This window comes from Ambystoma mexicanum, chromosome 2p (genome assembly GCF_040938575.1).
Source record: "Ambystoma mexicanum isolate Mex_15411 chromosome 2p, UKY_AmexF1_1, whole genome shotgun sequence".
In the NCBI taxonomy this organism is placed as follows: Eukaryota; Metazoa; Chordata; class Amphibia; order Caudata; family Ambystomatidae; genus Ambystoma; species Ambystoma mexicanum.
In genome coordinates, this window is record NC_090923.1 from 1,014,986,748 (window position 1) to 1,015,011,219 (window position 24,472).

Sequence of the window (24,472 nt, forward strand, 5' to 3'; positions counted from 1 at the left end):
TGTTATTCCTCAAATGATCAGGAGGTTGAGAAGATTCCAGAAAACCATGATCCTAATTGCCTCGGACTGGGCCAGGAGAACGTGGTACCCGGACCTTCTAGATATGTCCATCTGTCCTCCAATACGTCTTCCACTCGAAGAGAATCTTCTCTCACAGAAGGGAGGTCAGGTTCTCCATCCAGACATCGGAACCCTCAACCTTCACGCTTGGCTTCTGAAAGGGTGAGGTACAAGGATTGGGACCTCCCTGATGACGTCATGGAGGTGTTGCTTTCGGCCAGAAGGCCAGCAACAAAGTCTTTATACCGCTGCCGTTGGACCAAATTTTGCAGCTGGTGTAGAGAAGGGATAATCAACCTTTTTTCATGTGGTACACCAACGGTGTTATCGTTTCTACTCTACTTGGCAAACTCAGGCCTTCAAGTTGGCACTGTTAAAGGCTATCTCGCAGCGCTTCCAATCTTCAAGCGCACTGCGGAGGAACCATCGTATTTCAAACTACCTCTAGTAATACCATTTTTCAAGGGATTAACTAATGTTTATCCTCCAAGAGCATTCCAAGTTCCCTTATGGGACTTAAATTTAGTCTTAAATTTCCTAATGGGTACTCCATTCGAACCACTCCACTCTTGTTCGCTGAGATTTCTCACACTTAAAACTGTCCTATTGGTAGCACTAACATCTGCTAGGAGGGGGAGCGAATTACAAGCTCTCTCTTGTAAACCCCCCATACAATTTTCCATAAGGACAAAGTTGTCCTACAGGTGAAGCCTAATTTCCTCCCAAAGGTGGTTTCTGAATTTCATATCACTCAGAAAATTACCTTACCTTCGTTCTACCCTCCTCCCCATCCGGGGAAAGAGGAAGAAAGGCTACATAGGCTGGACCCAAGGAGGGCTTTGAGCTTTTACATCAGCAGGCTTGCTAGGATTAGGCAAGCAGACCAACTGTTCGTAGGTTACTCAGGTCACAGGTTGGGACTACCCATAACAAAACAGACCATTTCCAGGTGGATTATTTTGGCCATTCTGGAATGTTACAAACTGGCAGGGAAAGAGCCACCCCAAAATCTTAGGGCTCATTCAACCAGGGGTATTGCAGCCTCTTCGGCCCTCCAAAGAGGGGTACCGGTCCGGGACATATGTGCGGATGCCACATGGTCGTCCGCACATACATTCACAAAATTTTACAACCTGGATTCCTCCACTAGTCAAGAGACCAGATTTGGCAAGGCGCCGATACGGTGGCTGTCGAGGGACATCGACTCGGCGGACGTCGACGCGCAGCGCCCTCTACAGAGAAAAAATGTCTGAGGAAGCAAGCTGGAGACGAATTATCAAAGATAAGGAATACGTCGGAGGAACATCCCATCGAAAGAACGTTACAAGGTAAGAAGTAACTTTTTCTTCTATTTGTGTTTGGTGTCCCTTGGCCACAAATAGGTAATCAATTCTCGTGTGCAGGGGGTGTGGCGACGAAAAGTAAGAGTAACCTCTGTCTGTGGGATGTAGCTCCCTCCACACATCTACCAGATCTAGGGCTTCTACTTATGTGTTTAGCGCCCCTGTTGCAGCGTATTTTCTGGTTGCTGTCAGTATCTTTGCTATCATGGGGCGAGGATGTGAGCCCGGTGGTGGTCTCTTTTGCAAGGATCTATGTGCCCTTTCTACCATGAACCCCATGTGAGAGTGTTTGAGCCCCAATTTCATGTAGGATTAAGTTTTCCACGAAGTCTGTTGGGTTGGGTCCTTCCATTCCTTCCGGGATCCCCAGTAGGCGTATATTGGTGCGCCGGGCGCGCCCTTCTGCATTCTCTGACCGGGCTTCTAGTGCTGCATTCTTCCTTTCTAGCTCCGTCAGCCGCTTTTCTAGTTCTTTGGTGGTTTCTGTTGTCTCTTTTAGTTCCGTTTCGGCCCTTGGGACCCTCCCAGTGAGGTTGCGGAAATCTTGTCTCATCAGCTGCACATCACATTTAACCTCCTCTATCTTGGTGTCTATGAAAGCTCTGAGCGCTGCAATTGCTTCCAGCACTTGGCCATCGTTAGTGGCGGTTTCCTTGCCTGGCTGTGCTGTTGGTGCGTCTGGGTTGCTGTGCGGCTACCCTTTCAGTTTGGTGGCATTAAAGGAGTCGATGATCGTAGCGTCTTTCTTATTCTTTGTTGAGGGCATTTCTTCGCTGTCGCCTGGTTATATGCAGAGTGCAGTGCTGGTGGTGGGCGCACCTCCAATTCATGCTGTGTCTCTCCCTTGCGGGTTCCCCCAAGTCTGTCTAGCACCTGTTAAAGAAATATATTGATTATATATTCTTGTATTTATGTTCATTGGGGTCCGATCTCGAGCATCAGGGCCTCCGTCCTGCTGTGTGGTGTCGCTGTTCGCCCTGTCTGTGTTGTGTGCGTCTCGTACTGCACTGGGTTATTGTTTCGTTGCAGGTGCCGTGGTGTTATGAGCCCTGTGTCCTCTCCTTTGCCCCTAGTCCACGGCACTGTGAATGCCCAAGCCTCGCTTGTCCAATCTGTCTTGCAGCGCGCCTCCGGTTTGTGTTGCTGTCCCTCCCGTGTGGGGGTCCCTCAGACTTATTAAGTGCCCTCTCTGACAGGTTGCAATTGGAGCGTCTTAGGGTTTATGTTTCTTTCTTGCTTGGGCGCAAATTAGGGGGGTCTCTCTCCTTCGTTTGATGTCGTAGCACGTTTTCCCAGTTCTATTTATGTCCTGCGCGTTGCTGTGTTGTTAGTGCGTCGCAGGTGGTAATGCTTTTTGGGCCTTGGTTCCCCTTTTTCCGCCCTGACCAATGTAGCTGTGAGCGCCTATCTCTCCATCCTCCCAGGCTGTGGTGGCGTTGCACAGCAAATTAGCGTTGCTGCTTCCCCCATGTGCGGTTACCTTATTTCCACCTTTCACCTTGCTGCTGGGTTGCTTGCCCGAGCGTCTTTGGGCTCGTGTTTTCCTGTTTCTAGCTGTTGGCACCGAGGCCCGAACCTTTCAGCTCAGGGTCGCACTGTATTATCGGTGCTGTGTGCGCTTTGTTCAGTTACTGACTAATGGTGCCTCAGCGCTGCGAGCCCCGGTGCCCTTCCTCGGCCCACTTTGTGTCTTTCCGGGGGCCTAACTTCCCACCGGGCAGGGCTGTGCCTTTGTGTTGGGGGGGCCCAGTGTGGTGCTGTTGCTGTCTTGGCATCCGCTGATGCGGTCTTCTTTTCGGGCCTCCCTCTGTGCCTGGACTCACCCACTGCTGTTACGTTGGTCCCGGGCGGGCTGCCCTACTCCAGTTGTCGCGGCCCTTCCTCGTTTCTTCTGACCCGTGTTCTGGGGGCAGCCGTATCCGTCTCTCGCCTGCTCGTGTCTCCTGGGTGTCGCTTGCCCAACTCACCGCAACCCGCGTGCTCTGCCACTGTCTGCCAGCTGGCCCGCGCTCCTACCTCTCGTCCCGCTGTGTCTCTTGTGATCTCTGATTTGCCCGTTGCGGTGATCGCGCAACCAGGTTAGTGGGTCCCGCGTCTCGCTTACTCCTGGCTCCTTACTTCCCTGTCGGCTCCGTTGTGCGCCTGCCAGTCCTTTTAGCATTGCCGCACATGGATTGGGTTTCCGCACCCGCCACCTCCTTTCCTACTTCCGATTCTGGGTCCTCCGCCAGATGTGGGGCGGCCCGACAGTCGCCTCACTCGGTCTGGTGTGTGCCGACATGTTTGGGCTCCCCGCTCTGTTCTGCGCCTCCGCCTGCCCTCAATTGCCCTTTCCTCACTGCCGAGGCGCCGTGGCTGCCATCTTGGATCCGCAGGGGGTCCACCTCTTGTACGTTGCCTCCTTCAGTTGTCCTGTACTGATTATTGAAGCTTCTTTGCTCCTGAGTCGGGGAATCGGTTTCCGCTTCCGACGGTGTTCTTGTTGCAGTTTAAGTTAGCTTTATTTTGTAGTTGCGCAGGATCTTGCAGGAGCTCAGAGGATACACAGACTCACGCCATGAGCTCAGGCCACGCCCCACTAAAATCTTGCATTGTGGACATCTCTGCTTTCTTAAACGAGTTTGGTTGTGAAATTTCAGATACCGATAATATCTCATTGAAGGAAAAAGAGATTAAGAAAACAGCTGCTGGATGGGATCGTAGTCGTTGTTTAACTAAATTGAGCTGCATGACTAGCTATAAGGAGTTTACAAGGCAATCCTTTCTAATTGGATCGCCTTGTCAATATATTATTAATGTCCAGGACCCAAATGTGAGGAGATTTATTCTGCGATTTTAGGTTGAATCAATTTCCTACCATGTCTAATCAGGGTACTTGGTATAATATTACTAAGGCGGAAAGCCTCAGACTGTGTGGCCTACAGCTGGAGAAGTTGCGTCACTTGCTTACCAACTGTGAATCACTAGCTAAGATGTATTTTAAGGGATTCGACCAATTGGGCATGGATCTCTGCTTTCTACAAAGTGATCCGTTTTGGAGTAGAACCTATCAAGCCAGTAATCTTGTCATGAATTTTACATTATATTATATGTGGAAAGAAATTTTAAATAAACTTTTTTACTTTTTCCCTTGGAAGGACTTAAAGGACTTGATTAGATTGTCATTGATTTGAATAATTGATACTGTACAGTTTTATGTTTATTATTTGATAATGCGCTCCAAACCCAGTGGTACCCAGCCGGGCGCAACGGTACAAGATTACTTATGATTAATGTTATTATGAAATTAGCTATTTATTGTATTGTACTATTTTAGTGTGCACTTTTTATGCTTTCGAATTGGATTTGTGTATTTTATTATATATAATGTATCTTTAACTTTGTTTTAGTATTAAAGGTTTATTTAACCAAAATAACACTAATACATTAAAAAAAAGATTATTGCCTCTTCCTCAGAGGAAGAAAAATATTGCCTCTCTACCAATGGAGCCATCTCGTATGCTTGAGGAGCTTCTCCTGCCAGGTGATCCTCCTGGCTAACACCACCCCCATGGTCGGGATCAGGTAGCGGCTAGCTTCCCCTGGCCACCTTGGAGGAGACGTTATGCAGGGTTTTTGTGAGGAATCGGCAGGATTTATCACGGGGCCTTCAGAGAAAGACCAAGGGGACAGAACCACAATGTACCTTGTGCTGTAGGTGTTCTTGGTGCTCAGTGGGGTCTAGTTGGCTTCAGGGTGCTTTGCAGGCTTCTGCAACAGAGTTCGAGACAGGAGTCTGCTGTGGGTATTGGGCGGCAAGACTGTTTCGGCGAGCGAAGCTAGCTGAGCGGATGCAGGTTGGCCTACATGGCAGCTCAGGGTCAGGAATAGTTGTCTCAGTGCTGATCTGCGGTTCTGAAGCACTGGTCGAGACTTCTCGGATGTCTTTCAGCAACAGCGCCTTGACAACGGTCAGCGTTGCCGTCAGTTGCAGCACAAGGAACAAGACTGGCTCGAAAATGTCCTATAAGGCATTTGTCTGTAGATGCTAGTCGAGGCACTTCTCCCAGCTTTTTCAGTGGGCTTGTGTCGTCCTTTTAAGGTGGATAGCCCACAGTTGTGGAGTGTGTTGCAGGCAGGTGCCTTGTCCTTGTTGTAAGGTCAGAGACTTTCTGGCACTTCCTATCCAGGAGGCTTGCTGCAGTGAATGCTGTGTGCTGGCTGGGTAGCCGTTCTGGAGGGGCTGGAGGGTCCTCTGAGTTCTGTATCTCCCTCTCTTCCCTGGAAGATGTTAAGGGGAGTGATCTTGCTTCCCTCTTTGGATGTCCTGGCCTTCCTTCACTGACGGAAACTATAAGGCAGACAGTACCTTCAGCCAGGGCACAAGAATGAGTTCTTCTTTCTTCTTGTGAAGCCTTCAAATAATCTGCCAAAAGAGCCAAGTGGGCCACAGTGATTGGTGGAGGCTTTGCCTGCCTTAATGAACCAATTCTGGGGTCCTTCCCAACAACCTTAAAGCCAAGTGGACCACAGTAATTGGTGTAGGCTAAGCCTACCTTACTGAGCCAATCCTGGGATCCTTACCAACAATCTCCTGTATGCGGGAGGTCATAACCAGAGGGCTTTGCAACAGGAAAGGTAAGGGTGTGAAAACAGGAACAAGGTGTGCCCCAGAACTAAAATGGCAAAAAACTTCTCTCAGCAGAAATATCTCTGGACACACTCCTTGTGAGTCCCACCCATCTTCCTGTCGTTGTTGATCAAAGAGTCTCTCTGGTTAATGGTCTTCTCTATGTGGTCCCTATTAGTGGCAGGTCTTCCTTGAAGCTGCGGCGAGATCAGACTCTCTAGCTCCTGCAAACCACATTCTCATATCTTATGAATGGGGTCCCCCTAGCCGGGTGGCTTACTGTAAACCGCAGTCCCAGACATGACAGCTCACTGTCATTGATACTGATGGCGAGAGCTGGCTTCAGGTTGACAACAGTATGAAAGGTTGTTGGGTTTCCTGCCTCCTTTGATAACCTCTGCAGCCAGGCCCCATGTGGGTCTGTTTTAATTACCCTCTATTGGTATGTTAATCACTGCCACCAGATGCAGGGCCTAACAAAAGAGCAGGGCGGATCCATTGAGCCTTTGTTAGCTAATCAAGCTGTTATGGTAGGGGGGAAGTTTATCGTAGTTTGTCATTTGGTTTGTCATTTGTCGTAGTGTGAGCATTATAAAATGTGTGTGGATTAGCCCCACACATTTTCCTGAGTTTGGACTACCATCATTCTATTTAACTAAAAATGTCAAAAAGCCCAGGTGAGCGCACGCCCACCATGGGGATGATCGAATTCCTCACAGGCGTGTTAGACGATGGTGAACATCGCTCAGAGACGTACTCGTCGCCACTACCAGTGGCCACTTTGTAGACTTTCAAGCAGTGTTCCACCCAGTTGACTGTGCTGCCTGATCGGTTAAGCATCCAGTTTCAAGGCTCAAACAGTGGGGTTGGGGGGAGGAATCATATCCACAATACCTGTTAATTGACCTCCTATGCAATATGTCCCTGCAGTGCAATTTTTGTCATTTGCATTAGGAGTGCAAAAGGGAGGTGTGAAATGCTGGTTGAAATAGCCTTTACGCCCCTTTTCGTTCTTCACAGTGCAAATTGACTAAATGGCGGGCAGCGTTTACAATGTATTCCTATGGAATCCGCTTGCTATTTGCTTGTGTAAAAAGCAGGCACATTCAATCGGAAACCACAGCATTTACGCTGGCACCAAGAGTCATTCTGGCATAAATACTGTTGCATTTTCGTGACGGACAGGATGGGGGCGGAAATGTGCATTCCATTCTGTGCCCCTTGTCCCTGTTCTACTGAATGAAAGTCAGCCGTATTTAGTAGCAAATACAAATTTCATGCAGGAGACCACCAACATTAAAATTGCTTGCAGAGGAGCCATTAACCGATAAACATTCACAAGATGAGAGGGAGCGGGGAGAAGGAAACCGTAAAGTCAGAGGAACATTCTTTTGCTCTTTAATTTTCCTCGCCGTCTTGTAAAATAGTAAACGCTGCCTGCAAATGATGCATTGCACAGTCGTTTTCTAATGAAAAATATATGTGGAGTAAAAATCTTCAAATGTTTTAATCTTTTTATTTGTCTACGCTTAAACCATGATGAAAATGACCTCCCTTGACTGCCTCACTATGCAAGATGCATGTAGTAGGAAACCCATAATCCTGCAAGCTGGCTCGTCCAATGCCAGTTCAGTGCTCTAAAAAAAGACACTTACAGTAAAACAATGCTTTTAAACTCCTGCAGCTCGTGCCGAAGCATAAACGGCTACCTATAAAGAAAGAAGAATGTTTCTGTTTCTCAGCTTTTAGGATTACCCGCCTATAGTGGATTTCCGCTCTGTATCTTTTCTTCAAAAGGAAAGAAATGGGACTATCAAGAGCACCTGCTGTTCAGTAGGATGCGCAACAGCAACCCGAGAAAGCAGCCTCCCTTCCAATAACTCTCCCTATGGAATACCTTGGTGGCCCCACTTCCTGCGGCCCTCTTGCCCAGCACTTGTTCTTGCCGCGGGTTCGCTATGCTCTAGAGTAGACAGTAGACCTTTGTCTAGTGTACCGTTTCCTTCTTCCGCAATTCGATATTAGCCCCCCCCCCCCACCCCTCCGAGTTAGTACAGTTGCCCTTCAGGTTTCTCAGAACGTGGCTGAATCTACTGATACAAGCCTGGGTTTTTCTGAGCGAGCTGTGCACTGCGTACACCCACCTGTAATACTTGTCTTGCTATCCCCATTGCACTTCACTCAGTGCCGCTCTCTTCCTAGCCTCTGCCACAACGTATCTGGCCTGCACAAGGACATCACCCCTCTTTGCTGCGCAGCTTCTCGACCCGAGTTTGCCTCACACTCTGGCCTGTTATGTAAATGGTGGTGGAGCTATGCAGGGTGCCCCAGCTGCCTTCTTGGGTGCTTTTTAGTTTGGGCTGTGGGGTCGTTTGCGACACCTGTTGGCCAGAAACGATTGCATTGCAGTACAGATAGGGAGGAATGGCACATGAGGTGGGGGCACACAGCCTGTATGTGTTGTTTGGTTATGTGCCCACCCATTGACTGCCCACGGCCATGCTAATCCCTATGGCCATCCCTGCCCCGCCCAAAACACCTCCTTGTGGGTTCTCTTTGCTCCCCTCCATAATCAAGCCTTAGCATCAAACTTTGCACTGGAAGGGCCTGCCAGTGTTTTTTCAAAGCAGTCTTCTGAGAGTTAATGGCTTAATTGGAGTTGTAAACCAGCAACTGGTGTAATAAAAATGTCTTACCAGGCCTGCCTTCAGCCACTCTATTTTATAAGCACTCTGTGTATCCTTCACTCAAGTCCTGTTAAAAACAAGCATTGGCAAAGCCAACAGTTTTGTCTTGTGCATACGTTTTAAGCTTTTGCCAGGCACTGCTATTAGATGCCTATGTTCTCGCACCATTTTGCACCTTGTACCATCAATGGCCATTTAATACCAAGGGCCTTTACCGTGCCTACACACAAGCGCAAACTGTTGGCATTTACAATGCTTGTTTCTTTTTGGTGTGTAAAACAACTGCGAGACATATCCTTGGCCTCAAGCCCAGGGACTGCATCTCTCCAGCCATAAAATCTCTCCACTGGCTTCCGTTGACTGCAATGATCAAATTCAAGACCCTCTGCATCATCCACAAGGCTGTCTGGGGCCTGGGACCCCTATACATCCAGCTGTAACTCCCGAAATGCATTCCAGCCAGAGCCCTTCGGTCTTCTGGTGCCAACTCTCTGCAGGTCAAACGTTTCTCTAAGCAGAGATTGGGAGGTAGATCCCTTTTCTCGGCTGGCTCCTCCCTCTGGAACAGCCTACCCCCCCCCACTCAGACTTGAACTGGGTCTTCTTAAATTCCAGAAACTTCGTAAGACCTTCCTTTTCTCCTTTTCCTTCCCTCTCCCATACTAACTCTCCATCTGCTGCTGAACTGGGGCCTGCTCCCTTCAGATTCATACAAGGGCCAGACCACCCCCCCCCCAGCATACTCTGCCAGCACTTGCCCTTGGGCTCCCTTTACCGGACTATCCCAACTTATTCCTCCTGTACTTCTCCTCACCTCAACCCCCCTTACCCCTGGTATTTGCTGCCTCGACCCAACCAGCACTTGCCCCCCCTTCTGCACTTCTCCCTCTACCGCCCTCACCTTTGTACTTATCACCTCGTTCATGCACTTGCACGGTAGAATTGTACACAAAATATTTGCTCCTAGCCCCCAGGTTCGCCTCCATGTTTTGAAGGGCTTTACCGGGTGCTTAATGCCTATTGGCCGTTTCCACCTGGTACAGCCTTTCAAACCGGCTTTACTGCTTAAACATTGAGCTGTGCAATATTTGCAACGCACCTTCAGATTTGCTTGAACATTCGGCTCATTGGAAGTATGGCCGAATTCCTGAAAAAGTGCCACCTGTTTATACCGACCACATAGGGACTCTTCAATAGAATGGACACATTCTGAATTGGGCAGTTTTAAATGCTGCCTGCATTTACCGATCCCACCTACATTGCTGATGTGCTCTTGAGGGTTTCGTACCTGTGGTTACATAAGCTTGTGGCATGCAGGCCCCTGTCACCGGTGGTCTGTGGGTAATGGAGCGCATGGTCTTGTGGGGGGACCGTTTCCTCCCATTCCCTGTGATGCCGTCGGGCTTGCTTCACAATTCGCATCATATTTCTTTGGGGTCAATACGAGGGTCGAGAAGCAGGTGCCACTGTCGATAGTGAAGACCAGCTCCTCTAAAAACCCTGTGGCAGAGCTGCTCGGTTATCCTATGACAATTTAAGTTTCCTGACACTATTGGCGACTCTTAATCTACCTGGTCAGTACGGCCCACATTTCACCTAGGAGCTTTACTCCAGCACTTGTAGTAATTGGGGGTTACCTGTGTCTGTTGCATCGGTGGTGGGTCTTTAGCCTCCTGCATCTTTACTGCTCTTTGTTAATTAAGCCTGTGCTGGAAGCAGATGATATTTCTAGACCCGTATCCTTAATTGAGTTTGCATATTGCGGCTAAAGCGCTCGCTGACGATCACTGCATTCATCTTCTGGCTCTCCTGGTAAAGGCTCCAAGCAAACAAAAGGGCCCGGCATCTGTGGATATAAAGGTGCTAATGTAAGTCTGGGAGCAGGCCAAAATCCTCTGCAAACTGTAAGTTTGACTCTACTCCAGAGAATGGTGAACAGATGTGGCAACCAAGACAGATCCGCAGCACATGTGTTCAATATAGTTTCAGCTTCACAAATGTAAAAGTGGTAAATGTTCCCACGCTTGAATACTCCTCTCCACCCCCTCACAAATGCTTTACTGTACCAGTCAAATTTCCACAACCAAACTTGCCACTTAATTTTGTGTACATGAAACCACTGCTTATGTCTACAAGTAATGAAAGGACGTGCAGAGAAACTTTCAAAGTTGAACTGCAACTTCGATAAACATGGGCAGAAAAGGGTGTAGATGAAGATGAGGAGTTTTCTGAACAGGCAGTACTGGTTGTAAGGATGGGCTCGCTGAAGGCTCAGCTTGTATCCGTCTCCTTGTATCTGGTAGATGCAATTAAAAGGCGACAATTAGCAGATCCATATGCATGTGCGTGATCAGGATCGCTTAAGTATTTGTCCAGGGTCTCTTCCTGATACAGCAGGTATGACTTTGGATCGCACACTTGGGGTCTTTTCTAGTTTTGAGCATTGAAGGATCTCATCCACAATGTTGTGCACTCTTATCAAGGAAACGAGGGCTGTAGCTAGAAGGTTTGGGCGAACTCGAGGTCAGGGATTACGCCCTCTTGTTATACAAGACCTTGCTTGGGCTACTCTCATGTAAAGAAAGAGCCTGAGAATAGTGACAAAACGTGTTCAGAGACAATAACATCAAATCTCGATGGGGCTATCCCTGTACGCTCCAGTTTACCAGCAAGAGGCATTCTTACTCAATCTTTGAAAAGGAGGAAATTGCCGAGCTGATGAAAACAAGCCTGGATTAGCCATCCGAAATTGATCAGTCTAACAATTCTCAGCATTCCAAAAGCTGAGGAAGACGCAGAAGGAGCCATGGAAGAGAGGGAGGGAGAGGGGGGAGCAACCCTCTAGTCTCAGCTGAAAGAGGAGTCCCAGGACTCAGAAATAACCTGAAAATGTGTCCTATGTAACAATCTTTGTTTTCGATTGATGATCCATGTTTCAATGAATGATTTTGTGCACAGCCCGACAGTCGTTTGTTTGTGGTTGTCATTCATTTTATTTTTGCTGCTTATTGATTAGTCTCCCAGGACTTGTATGTGAAATTGAAGGGTGGGGCTCTAACGTATTTGTTTATAGTATTAGAACAGCTGTATAATGTTTTATAGAGTGTGCTTATGTTGGTCCTTTTTGTCTTTTTCATTGTGATTTGGTCATCATTTCGAGCCATGCCTGAGACGGGTGCTCTTCCTTGGGATGATAGTAGTCATACAAAGCCCTTCTGGGCGCCTTGGAGGCTTCAAGATTACTACATTTCAGTTTGCGACACTGCATGTTCAGAGTCTGAATAACCCAGGCAAATAAAAGTCGATACAGCGCCTGCTTCTTGAAAAGGATCTGTTTTATTCCTATAGAGAAACCCACCTGCACCCACACTTTGAGCCGAGGTTAGCAAATGGGAACTTCCTGAGACACTGTTTTGCTTCAAGTGGGTCCAAAAAGACAGTAATGGTGATTCTTTTCTGTACCGGTTGTCGAAATCTCTATGAAGTTGCATGGATTCCAAGATCATTTTCAAATTATTGAAGCATGGCGGGTCTTCTCTCAAGAGTAAAGTGATTATACCTATTACTCTTATGTACATAAATGTTCCTAGTGGATTTACATGCTTTTGATTTCTACCTCTTTGATCCTAGAGGTGTTTCAACAATGAATGGACAAAAATATCTGTCTGACCATTCTCTGGCTACCCTTCACCTAGAAGCAATGGCCCCATTCCTTTGTAAGCAAGGGCATTTCAATGATTCCCTCAGGGGAGATGTCGCCGTTAGATGTGACATTGCCAACACTCCAACTCGATACTGTCAGGAAAATGTTGCAGGTTCAAGAGATGTGCACAATACAGGCTACTGGGAAAGCAGTAATGGGAGAGGAAGTCACCAGTTGAAATGCTGCCTCTCTAAAAGCTAGAGAAGGCCAGCAGTAGAAAAGCAAAACTTGGTGTGAATTGGGACACCACACATTGGGTTACAGTGAAGACTGAGAGTGTTGAGGATAGCCTGAGCCTATTCAGAATCACTCTACTCTGCAGTCTCGACTGCTGATGAAACCGTTCTAAGGGCAATAACGGTAATGGGTTTTTGGTAGCCAAACTGAGGAGACTTGCATCCTATAACCTCACCCCAGAGTCTTCTAAACTCAGAAAGGAAGTTGCACTATGAATAAAGGCAGTGGGGGAAATAAACTCATAGAAGGGTATTATGAATCCTTCCGTCCGTAGAAATGTCCCCATTAGATCTTGATGCACAGCTGCCGTTCCTGTGCTCGTTTTCCCTCTCTAGGTGCTCTCAGGTGGAATTCTTTATTGCCCTCGGATATGGGGTTTCGTTAGAAGTTTGGCGGTCCAGGAATAAGGGTGCCGGTAGCAACGTACTGGCACCCTTTCTGGACCGCCAAACTAGGAGTCTGCCGGCAGGGGCACGGTACACTAGGCATACCTGACCTGAGTTCAGGCCCCTACCTGCAGTGTTTTCACTGAAGCACCGGCAGCATTAACAGTGTCCATGCTTCAGTGTCCTGATTCCAGTGAAGTCCTATGGGACTCCATGGGAATGGGGGTTTGCATTTTTTCCGCCGCTTATGATATCCTGGTAGCCCTGGGATATCGGGCAGCAGAAACAGTGTTACAGGGTTGGCGGTAGCCCACCGCCTACCAGTGAGTTATACTGTCGACCTCGTAATGAGGCCCATGATCTCCTGTTTGATGGTTGAATCTAGAACTACCCTCATTTTAAAGCTTGCCAAGGAGGCCACAAAGTGTGTCTCATACAGACTGCCCTTAATAGTGATGCCAACATGTTTGCTAAGGTTCTCACAACACAATGAGGTACTTCCCAGCTGATCAAACAGGTTTTATTATTAATCGTAATACACATGACCAGATCAGACAAGTAATGAACTTTGTGGACTGGGGTTCCCACTCAGACCAGAAATGTGCCTTGCTGGCATTGGATGACAACAAAGCATGTGGCAGCATTAGCATGGCTCTCGTTAAAGAAACAGTAATATCATTTGGGTTCAGCCGTCCTTTCTAAAAATGTCTCCTACACAATTTTCAATGCCCCACAACAAAATTAGGCTGAACACTTCCTTCACCAAAATGATTATGATTTCTAGGGGTAAATGTCATGGTTGCCCGCTTTCACCTCTGACATTCATGGTTTTGATGGAGCCCCTTGCACAGGTGATCTTGGATCAAGGGGGTGGAATGCAGTGACTCACACCCTGACATGGCCCTTTCCATGCTCCACTCTGCTATATCTGATATTCTCGATGTTCTTGCCCCTGTCATGGGGATACGCTTGGGGGCCCAAGGCAAAGTGCGATTCCTCAAACGCAAGGGTAGGGTGGCTGAACGGAAGTCACGTGCTTCTGGTGCATTCTCTGGTGGACTGGCTCTGTCTGTGCCAGGAAGAGAGCTCACATCCACGCCTGCGTCACTGTGGCATCTAACAACTCGGCCGAACTCTTCAAAATCTGCGGGGAGCTGGACGGTCCTGCTGCGGTCTCTACCTCTCCTGTCCCTTCCCAGGCCCTCTGCACGGCTCTGGCTTCTCATTTCATCTCTAAAACTCAGGACATCCTGTCCTCTCGCTCTCTCTCTCTCTTCCTCTCCCCTTACCCTCTCTAATCCCTGCTCTTCCTCTTGCCCTTCTTCGACCACCTCTCCTCCCTCCTTCTCTGCCTTTCCCCTGTTCTCCCCAGTCGAGGTTTCTAGACAACTCCGATCTATGAAAGTCTCATCAAAACAGGTTTATCCCTGTTCTTCCAAAACCATCAAGGACCACATTGACTCGCTGGCTCTTGCTCTGGCCGACTTCTGCAGCCACTCCTTTGCCAGTGGAGTCTTCCCACCCCCCCTGAAGCAATCCCTTGTGCACCCTCTTCTTAAGAAACCCTCTGCCGACCCATCCTGCCCGGCTAACTATCGCCTATTACTCTCTTCCTGGGCAAACTCCTGGAAAAGCTGCCATCTCCCAGCTTAATCTTCACACTGAATCTGTTGGTTGTCTTCATGACCATCAGTCTGGCTTCAGAAGCACGGAAACTGCTCTCCTGAACATCCGTGAAGACCTGCTCTCAAACCTTGATTCCAACACCCCCTGTGTCCCAATCTTACTTGATCTCCCTTCTGCCTTCGACACGGTCAACCATGCCACCCTGCTTAACCGTCTCTGTGATAACTTGGTATCACCGGTCAGGCCCTGGCGTGCCTGACTTCTTTCCTCTCCGATCGACCCTCCCAGCTCCAACCTGGGTCCTTCATCTCCTCTATCTCTATCTGTCCCCCAGGGGTCTAACCTCTATCCCTGGCTGTTCAACCAATACCTGGCACTTCTTGCCCACCGTATTGCCGCTCTCTGCCTCAACTTTCAGTGCTATGCGGATGACACTCAGCTCATTTTCAGGCTACCTTCGGCCACTTCTTCTTCGTCTCTCATCTCTGACTGTCTGCTATCCAGGAGTGCTGTGCCACCAATGATCTCTGCCTTAATGCCAATAAGACGGAGATTCTCCTCATCCCTCCTTTCCTGTCACTCTCTGGCCCGCCTCCCTTGGCCCTCTTCCTACTCGGCTAAAAGCCTTGGGCTCATATTCAACTCCACACTCTCCTTCTCTCCTCACATCTGACGTCTCTAAGAAGCCACACTACCAGCTGCACCTCCTCAAAGGTATTCTTCCTTTGCTCTCCTTCACCCCGAAGCTCAGTGTCTCCAGAGCTCTGGTTCTCTCTGGCTGGACTATTGCAACAGCGTCTTTCTAAATCTGCCTGCTTCTACTCTCCGTCCTCTGCAGCTCATCCAGAACAGGACTGCAAGACTTGTCCTTGACCTTGACCTCAAGCCCAGGGATCGTATCTCTCCAGGACTGAAATCTCTGCAGTGGCTGCGAGGATTAAGTGCAAAATCCTACTTCTTATTGTTTTATTTATTCTATTACCCCATGTACCTCACTCTACCCACCCCCCTCCACACTTTCCTCTTCCCCCATCACCTGCAATTGTGCGATCTGTATGACACTTGGCCTAGTAGAATTGTTGTCTCCGTCTTCCCTCTGTCTTCCCTTGCCGCGTCGCGCCTTGAAACACTTGTGTATAGGCACGTTATAAATGCCATATCATATCATCAGCGTCGCTTCTCGCAAATCAGCACTATGTGCAGATGATTACATCCTATTTTATTGCTTCTAGCGCAAACCTCGCTCGAGAGCAGTGAAACGCTTCACCACAGGAGTGTGCTAGCATTGGGCTTCACATTTTTATACAGTAGCCCAGTACTGTTGTTGGAGGGAGACTGGAGGGATTTTTAGTAGTCCTAAGCAAAGGCCTTTATTATTCATAAGTGATGCTAAATCTTCCCTACCTAAGGCTGCTGCGACCCTGAAGCGTTCCCAGGAAGTTCCTGGCCTAACCGCTGTGCAAAAGCCAAGGCACATGAACATGAGTCTCCTGCCACCATTTCCGGTGTTAAGGGCCTGCACCCAGTCACATGGTCAGGCGAGCACCTGGTATACCTATGAATAAAGATATCCCCAACCTATGTTGCTATTTCGCAGCTACTTTAGTTTTTCAAAAACTGCGATGGACCAGGAGAGATGGCATCTGGAGGAGATCTCCTAGTTGGGCTAAATCACTGCATCTAAAATTCCTTTATTGGCAAGGTAACGTTTTGCATTCGAAGCGCGCACAGTCCTTTCCCTCTCTAGTATATTTGACAGTTTGCATGGGAGAATGCTTTTGCCCGTCTGCCTAGTATCCCTAGAAAATGATCATGCAAACTGCCCACTAAGGGATCTCCTGATATATGGACTTGCCAGCAAACTCGCAGATGGAAGGAGAGCGAACCAAACGTGTCCAGTGTCCCGTCTCAGTATACTGCTCCTTTCCAAAGGTGCTAGGATGGAAGGTAGGCCCTTACTGACTTCCAAGGCTAACGTTAAGGCCTTTGCTTCGCTTGGGCCTGTTAGCCCCGACCCGGTAAAGGACCTGTCCGTCTGGGTTTATTGCTTAAACCTGACCCTACTCACTGATTATTCTATAGGATAGAACGTGTTTTACAGACTTATGTAGTTAAAGAACCCCTCCCTTTAAGTCATACATTGTTCTCGTAATGTCAGAGGCTCCCATCTTGACTTCTGTGACTTCAAAAGTAGTTTAATTAGCTGAAAGTGTCCACATGCCTAGCTCTCTGTCCCCATGAGATGAGTGATGCCTGTCCCGATTATGGGTTTTAGCTCACCTCTTAATCAGAATGTTTTTTTATGGGTTCTATTAATTAGACTGGTTTGTTAGGGGTTTGAGTTTTGTATTTTCATTACCAATACATTGTGGTTTATTCTTAATGTGCTTTTGGAATGTTGCATTTCATCATTTTGAATAACAAAAGTGAAGTAAAAAAACGAGTTTCACTCTGTAATGGCAGCCTGGAAAACAGTGACCTGTGGTTTCCCTGCGGTTCAGTTTTCAAAAGGGGAGACCCGGGGGGAACGCGAAGCGTTTCCCCTGGGGATTATTTTGGCGCTGCACACGGCCAGCGAGTGGCCGCCCGTGGGATAGAGCGTCCTGGGTATTTAAGGGGCTATGGAAGGTTCGGGAGCAGTGTTGTCAGGGCCGCTTATTATAAGCGACTTTGGGCTTGTTTTTGGGTTTGGGATTGGAGATTGCAGTTCTGTTGCCTGCTCCCGAGCCTTCCATGATTTGGGACATTGAGGGGGTTTGGTTTTTGAGGTGAGGAGTAGGGCAAAAAGCCTGTCAAATTTGTAGCGGAGGTACCATAAATAAGGTACCTCCATTTCTTACCTGCTTCAGTTAGGCTCCGTGGGCTTTCCGCGTTTGGGAGCTTCTCTGTGGCCCATTTGTTTGTTTAATTGCAAGGCTCGTTAGGTTTCTCCAGTGGAGCGGAACGTTTCTTTCGGCTCCAGGGGGAAGAGGCGGGTTCGGGTGTTGTGTGGCAACCAGGTACTCAGAGTTTACAAGCTTCTGTGGCCTGGGGAGGGGAGAAAGGTGCCGGCGAGCGTGTTAATTGAGAAGCGTTAAGCTTTGTTGTATTAGTTTCTGTGAGCCTGCAGCACCTTTAATTATTTTCGCATCTGCGGGCTATTCTGCTCATCATATCGGCGTGGTGGGGAGAGGGGAGGCTTGGGAATCCACGGGCAGGAAATTGAGGAGAGAGATAGATAGGAGGGCGTCTAGGGCAGAAATTATGTCGGGTGGGGAGCCTGAGAGAGAGGGGGCCAATGGCAGAAGAGGAGAGGTTATGAGTGCTCAAATAGAGGTTGGTCAAGGGGGCCAGGGTGTGGGCGGTGATGGGGCACAGAAGAGAGTGGCAGGACAAAGGGGTAAAGGGGGGAAATGTCTGCATAAAACTGCAGGTGGGAAAATGAGAGAGGGGTCCCCTTCAATTGAGGAGATTAGACTGGGGCATGGGTAACAGCCCCCCCGGATAGGAGCGAGGGCGGAGGGCGCTGCGCAGCTCCCGCTGTTCAGGTGGAGGGAGAGGGTTTTAGTACGGCCCTTCCTCGGTCGGCCCAAAGAGAGCCTAGAGGGTGCAGCACGGCCCCTAGCGGGGAGGATTACAGGGAGGACGCTACGCCTCGCCCGAGAGAAGAGGACCAGGCAGGGGTTGCTGCGGCCCCGCCGAGAAGACCTCAAAGGAGTGGCGGGGCGGACGCCCCGGGCTCGCAGGAAGATGATCTACTCAACTGGGGGATGAGCTCGCATCCACAATGGTATTTAAGGGATGATGATGTTGGAGTGGAGTTTTATGTGGGACAGTGGGAGGAAGAAGGTTATAGGGCTGTAAGGAAAAGGGGGGAGGAGAGAAGAGGTTTGAGGGTGGATTGGGGTAGACGGGTTCAGGGCGGTCAGAGGGAAAGAGGTCGGGGGAGCAATTGGTTGGATGAGTCTGCTGACATGTTTTGTCCCCGCAGTAGGAGCCCTCTCAGAAAAGACATGAAGAGCATCGGTGCGGACGTCAGGCCACAGAAGGGCTCTGTGGAAAGAGGTGAGCAGGAAAGGGAATGGTCATCTGCATGGCAGAGAAGGGACACGGGAAGGGGGACAGGAAATGAAAGGACTGGTCTGCAAAGGCTAAGGAAAGAAGTTGGGGTACAGGCCATTGGAGCATTGGGGGATGAGAAGGTCATTTGCTCAGTTGAAGTTCAAACGGAAAAGGTGTTGGAGCCATTGGTGCCTGAAGAGCAAGTTGAAAAAGAGAAGGCGGTGGAAGGGAAAGTAAAAGAGAAAAAGCTGCCGTACATGGGTATCACAAAACCTTTGGGGGCGCACTTGATGGCAACGACCAAGGAGAAGATTCAGGCGGGGGACTTTGTAGATGTTTTTAAGCTGCTCCATAGGGAAGTGAGAGCAAAGGAGGGGTCTAAAGAAGAGGAGAGGGAACTGGCTTCGCGTCCAAGGGTCCCAGTGAGAATTGGACGTCGGCATTTATCATTTATGCCAGTGTATATTGTGAGAAATTTCCGGAGCGATGCGTGGCTCTGCTTAAATATATGGATGTAATTAGAAAGGCTTTCACGAGTTTCGGGGGTTTTGCCTGGGTCCGCTATGATGAGGAATTCAGAGCAAGAATGGCAGAGGATAGTCGGGCTGTTTGGGGGGAGATAGACAGGGATCTTTGGCTGCAATGGATGGCTCCAAGAGGCCTGCCCCGACATTGCACACAGCAAGTGGGCTGCCCGTGCCTTACCAGCCCTTTCTTGGTCGCCCTGCCCATGAAGGGGCAGGGGGAGGAGGCAGGGGACAGTCCTCAGCAGCGTGCTGGGCATTTAATAAGGACGGCTGCACAAGGAATTTATGTAGATTCAGGGATGAGGAGGAAAACACCCTATCACTCAGTGTTTCCAACAGGGAGACAGGGGGAATGGGAGGGGGAGAGGATCCGGTAGAGGGGTTGTGGGAAAAAGCTTTTACTCCAATTAAAGTGGAGGTGCTGCAGAAATGGTTGCAATTTTATCCGAACAGGGAAGGGGCTAAGATTTTGAGTGATGGGTTTTGTCAGGGTTTCAGACTAGGGTACCAGGGCCCAAGGGTGCGTAGGTGGGCAGAAAACTTGAAGTCAGCCAAAGAAAATGTTGAAGTGGTAAGACAGAAGTTGAGTAAGGAAATTGCGGCAGGAAGGATAGTAGGCCCATTTGAGGACCTGCCGGATGACTTACTTATATCCCCACTGGGGGTGGTGCCCAAGAAAGCCCCAGGGGAGTTCAGATTGATACACCATTTGTCATGGCCTGAGGGCATGTCGTTCAATGATTTTATTGCCCCGGAAGAATGTGGGGTTGTATATGAAGCAAGGACCAGGCGGTGGAGTTGGTGAGGAAAGAAGGGCGAGGGGCCTTCACGGCCAAATGTGACATTAAGGTGGCTTTCAGGTTGTTGCCGGTGAACCCAGAGGATTTTTGGTTGTTAGGTCTGCAATTTGAGGACTGCATATACATAGACAAAGTCTTGCCAATGGGGTGCACAATTTCCTGCGCTTTGTTTGAACGTTTCAGCTCTTTCTTACAGTGGGCTTTCTCATTTAGTTCAGGGTGGGAGAGTGTTTTACATTACCTGGATGATTTTCTGTTCATTAGCGGGGCGGAAAGAGAGAGGGAGTGCAAGGAAATGCTAAAATGGTTTCAGGAGTTGATAAGAGAGTTGGGGGTGCCTCTAGCGGAAGACAAAACAGAAGGACCGGCAGTGGTTTTGACATTTTTGGGAATCGAACTGGATTCAGTGGCCATGACCTCACGCTAGCCGCATGACAAAGTGAGAAAATTGGTAGGTCTGCTGGAGATAGCTGTAGGGGTCAAGGAAATGATGCTGGTTGAAATGCAGAGATTGGTGGGGCATCTGAATTTTGCATGTAAAGTTGTGGCCCCAGGGCGGACTTTTTGTAGGAACATGGCGAGGTCTATGGCAGGAGCGAAGTACCCACATCATCGGATAAGAGTATCGGATGGAGTGTGGGAGGATTGCAGAATTTGTCTGCGTTTTTTGGAGAGTTTTAACGGAGTGTCAATGTGGTTGCAAGGAGACCCGGTGACATGGGAGGTGCAGATATTTTCTGATGCAGCAGGAGCGGGAGGTTTTGGTGTTTTCTGGGAAGGAAAGTGGTGTGCGGAGAAGTGGCCATCGCTGTGGCTGAATGTAGGAAGCAGTATAGCATTTCTTGATTTTTTCCCTTTGCTGGTGGCATTGGAGTTGTGGGAGACGGATTTGCAGAATAAGAAAGTGCATTTCAACATTGACAACGAATGCGTGGTTCATGTAGTGAACAGGCAGTCAGCAAGGGATCAGAGGGTGGCAAGGCTGATGAGAGAGTTTGTTCTGCGTTGCATGGAATTGAATGTGATGTTCAAGGCAACACACGTGCCAGGGAAGGATAATGGCATCACTGATGCATTATCTCGTTTTCAATGGCAAAGATTCCGTGGATTGGCTCCAGATGCGGATCAGGAGGGGCAGCGGATTCCAGATGAGATGTGGAAGATCGGAAGCTGAGAGCGCTTGCCTTGGTGGAGGAGTCACTGGCCGCGGCATCTAAGGAGTCATACAGGAGGGCTTGGGAGGATTTAATAAGGGTGGGAGCTTGTAACTGGAAGGGTAGATGGGATGCGGAAGAGTGGAGGAGGGATGATGTCATGAACTTTATCTTGAGGTGCATGGACAGGGGTTGGTCTAGGGCAACTGTTGCGGGGAAGCTAGCCGGGATTGCTTTTTATGGGAAATGGTTTTGGGGTTTTCAGCCGAGCGGCGGGGAAATGGTGAGCAGGATGTTAGAAGGATGGGCAATGGAGAGTAAGCGGGAGAAGGATAAGAGGAGACCGATATCGCCGGACTTGCTAAAGAGGTTGATTCAGGTGTTGGGGAGGGTTTGTTGGTCAGTATGGGAAGGGGAGCTGTTTATGACTTGTTTTACTTGGTTATTCTTTGGGGCTTTCCGGGTTTCTGAGTTGGTGGGTGGAAAAGGTGGGTTAGGGGGTTTGCAATGGGAAGATGTTCAGATTACAGAATCAGGTTTGGACATCAAGATAAGAAGGTCTAAGACGGATCACATAGGAAAGGGCTCTTGGGTTCTGCTGGGTCGAGGGGGCAATGATTTATGCCCGGTGCAGGCGGGAAGAGTGTGGAGGGAACGTTGTGGGGAGAGGACAGGTTTAGTTTTTCAGCATATGGATGGGGCGCTAGTTTCAGCGGCCCAAGTTCTGGGGGTGTTGCGAAAGGCTCTGGGAGCGGTTGGGGAAAAGGCTGAGGATTTTGGGAAACATTCTTATAGGATGGGTGCAGCATCTGAAGGTAGTAGGTTGGGTTTTTCAGAGGATAGGTTGACAAGTCTGGGGCGTTGGAGGTCAGGGAGATAAAATGGGTATGTCAGGGATCTTGGTAAAGGGCAATTGTGAAAGAAAGTGTCACAGTACCTTGTGGAATGTTTTTGTCAGGATGTTATAATTTCTTAGTAATTTGTAATTTCTTTTTCAGATGCTGTGCGAAAGGAGGGGGAGTTGGCGCAAATATGGATTGTCGGCCACTCAATTGTTAAATGGGCTGGGAAAGAAGCAGAGAAAAGGGTTCTTGGCAGGCAATTGGGGTGTAGCTATAAGGATGTGGTGGTAAAATGGTATGGGTTAGGGGGTCTGCATTGGGATCAGTTGCTACATATGTTGGCGGTTTTGAGGGAACGTTATGGGGCTCCAGAGGTGGTGATTATTCATGCGGGGGAGAATGACCTGGTAAGGGATACGGAGGTGTCTATTCTCAGGAAAATGAAATGGGATTTAGTTTGGGTTTGCGAGATGTGGCCTAAAGCAACGGTAGTGTGGACTAAACTGTTGCCTCTGAGAGTTTGAAGGGGAGCGAGACGTGAGGGTGCAATTGAGCGTGCTAGGAAAGGCACAGAGAGATGGTAAAGTTTTGCGCCTCGGTGGCGGTATAGGTGATGGATTATAAAGAATGTGTCTATGAAGGATTCATGATTTTTAGAGAGGATGGTGTACACTTGTCGATGTTTGGGAATAATCATTATCTGGCGGACTTGGGTTCTTGGCTGGGTGATTGGTTGATGAATTGGAGGTAAAGAGAAATGGTGGGGCAGAAAGAACACCTCGGGGGAGGGTTTTTCTGGTGCCGGGGGCATGGCCCCTTTTTGATGGGGGGAGGAGGGAAGCACAATGGGGGAATGGCACGGGAAAGGAGGGGGTGGTGCTGTTTGCACAAGCGGGCCACCCCGGGGGAACAGGTATTGAGCCTGTAGGGGCATGGCCCCGGGGAGAAAGAGGGACGCCTGGAAAAGGGTAAGGAGATGGTAGGGTCCAAGGGATAGTTAAGGAGGAAGTGGTTTATTTAATTATTTAATTGTTGGGGGAAAATGAAAATGTTTAATCATTTAATTGGTTGTTTAAAATAGTTCTCTAGTTTGTAAGGCAATGGAGCCAAGTAAGCATTTTAATTGTAAGCTTTGGCCTGTCACATTAAAGCAACCTTTTCCACTTTTAAATGAGTCTGGGTTTTTGTGCAGTAAGCCAAAAGGGGAGCCATGGGGGGACGCAAAGCGTTTCCCCCCGGGGATTATTTTGGCACTGGGATAGAGCATTCTGGGTATTTAAGGGGCTATGGAAGGTTCAGGAGTCAGGCGACGGTTTGGGATTGGAGATTGTCCCGCCCTCCCACCCCTTTCTGTGTTAGGTTTGTTAGTGGGTTTTGTTAAGGGGGTGAGGTTGCACTTGTGTTTCTTCGGGGTTTTTCCTGTCCATGTTAAACCAAATTTTTACGGGGTATTTTTGGTGTATGTAAGGAGCCATGTTTTGGGAGTTTTGTGTGACAGGTCTGGGGCACTAGTGAAGTTGTATTGTGATATTTTCTGTTGCTGATGTGGCAGGTCAGACTGGCTGCAGGTCATAGGAAGGGGGAGTTTGGTGTAGTGGGGAGCATTATGGGGTTGAAGGGGTTCTGTTTACCGGGGGCATGGCCCCTTTTTGATGGGGGGGAGGGAAGCACAATGGGGGAATGGCACGGGAAAGGAGGGGGTGGTGCTGTTTGCACAAGCGGACCACCCCGGGGGAACAGGTATTGAGCCTGTAGGGGCATGGCCCCGGGGAGAAAGCCGGACGCCTGGAAAAGGGTAAGGAGATGGTAGGGTCCAAGGGATAGTTAAGGAGGAAGTGGTTTATTTAATTATTTAATTGTTGGGAGAAAATGAAAATGTTTATTTAATTGGTTGTTTAAAATAGTTCTGTAGTTTGTAAGGCAATGGAGCCAAGTACGAGTTTTAATTGTAAGCTTTGGCCTGTCACATTAAAGCAACCTTTTCCACTTTTAAATGAGTCTGGGTTTTTGTGCAGTAAGCCAAAATGTCACCTGACTGGGGAGGGTATGCCAAGAACTGGGCCCGAGGCTGCTGGGCCTGGAGACCAAAGCTACACTTAACTAACGATTCCTAAAGAGGAGGAATACTGTCTGGGATCGCTTGTGGCCTCCCGCAGAAGAGGGGTGGCTGGGGGGAGGGGGGTTTCGGAGCGACCTAGTTTTAATGTGCCCATGGTCTGCCCCATCTGTGATGGCATGGTGGGCCTGGATGGTTACCCAGAGCAATGCCATTCCAAATCTTTCAGACCTCAGTTGCCCGATATTTCTCCCATTCCTCTTCACTCTGGGCCGAAAAGACACCGGGGAGTAACCAAAGGGGGACATGAATGTACGCGTTTACATTATCGCTCTTTGGCCCAGAGTTGCAAAATGCACAGAATTGACCTTTCTGACCCATCCGTTCCCCGCCCTAGAGCA

At 48.9% G+C, this 24,472-nt stretch overlaps 1 protein-coding gene across 2 annotated transcripts in view; it reads left to right on the plus strand.

Annotated features, from left to right (window-relative positions):
- The window catches only part of NUDT22 (nudix hydrolase 22), a 122,672-nt gene that overhangs the window by 59,124 nt on the left and 39,076 nt on the right, over nt 1-24,472 (plus strand). The gene's annotated exons all lie outside the window — the stretch shown is intronic.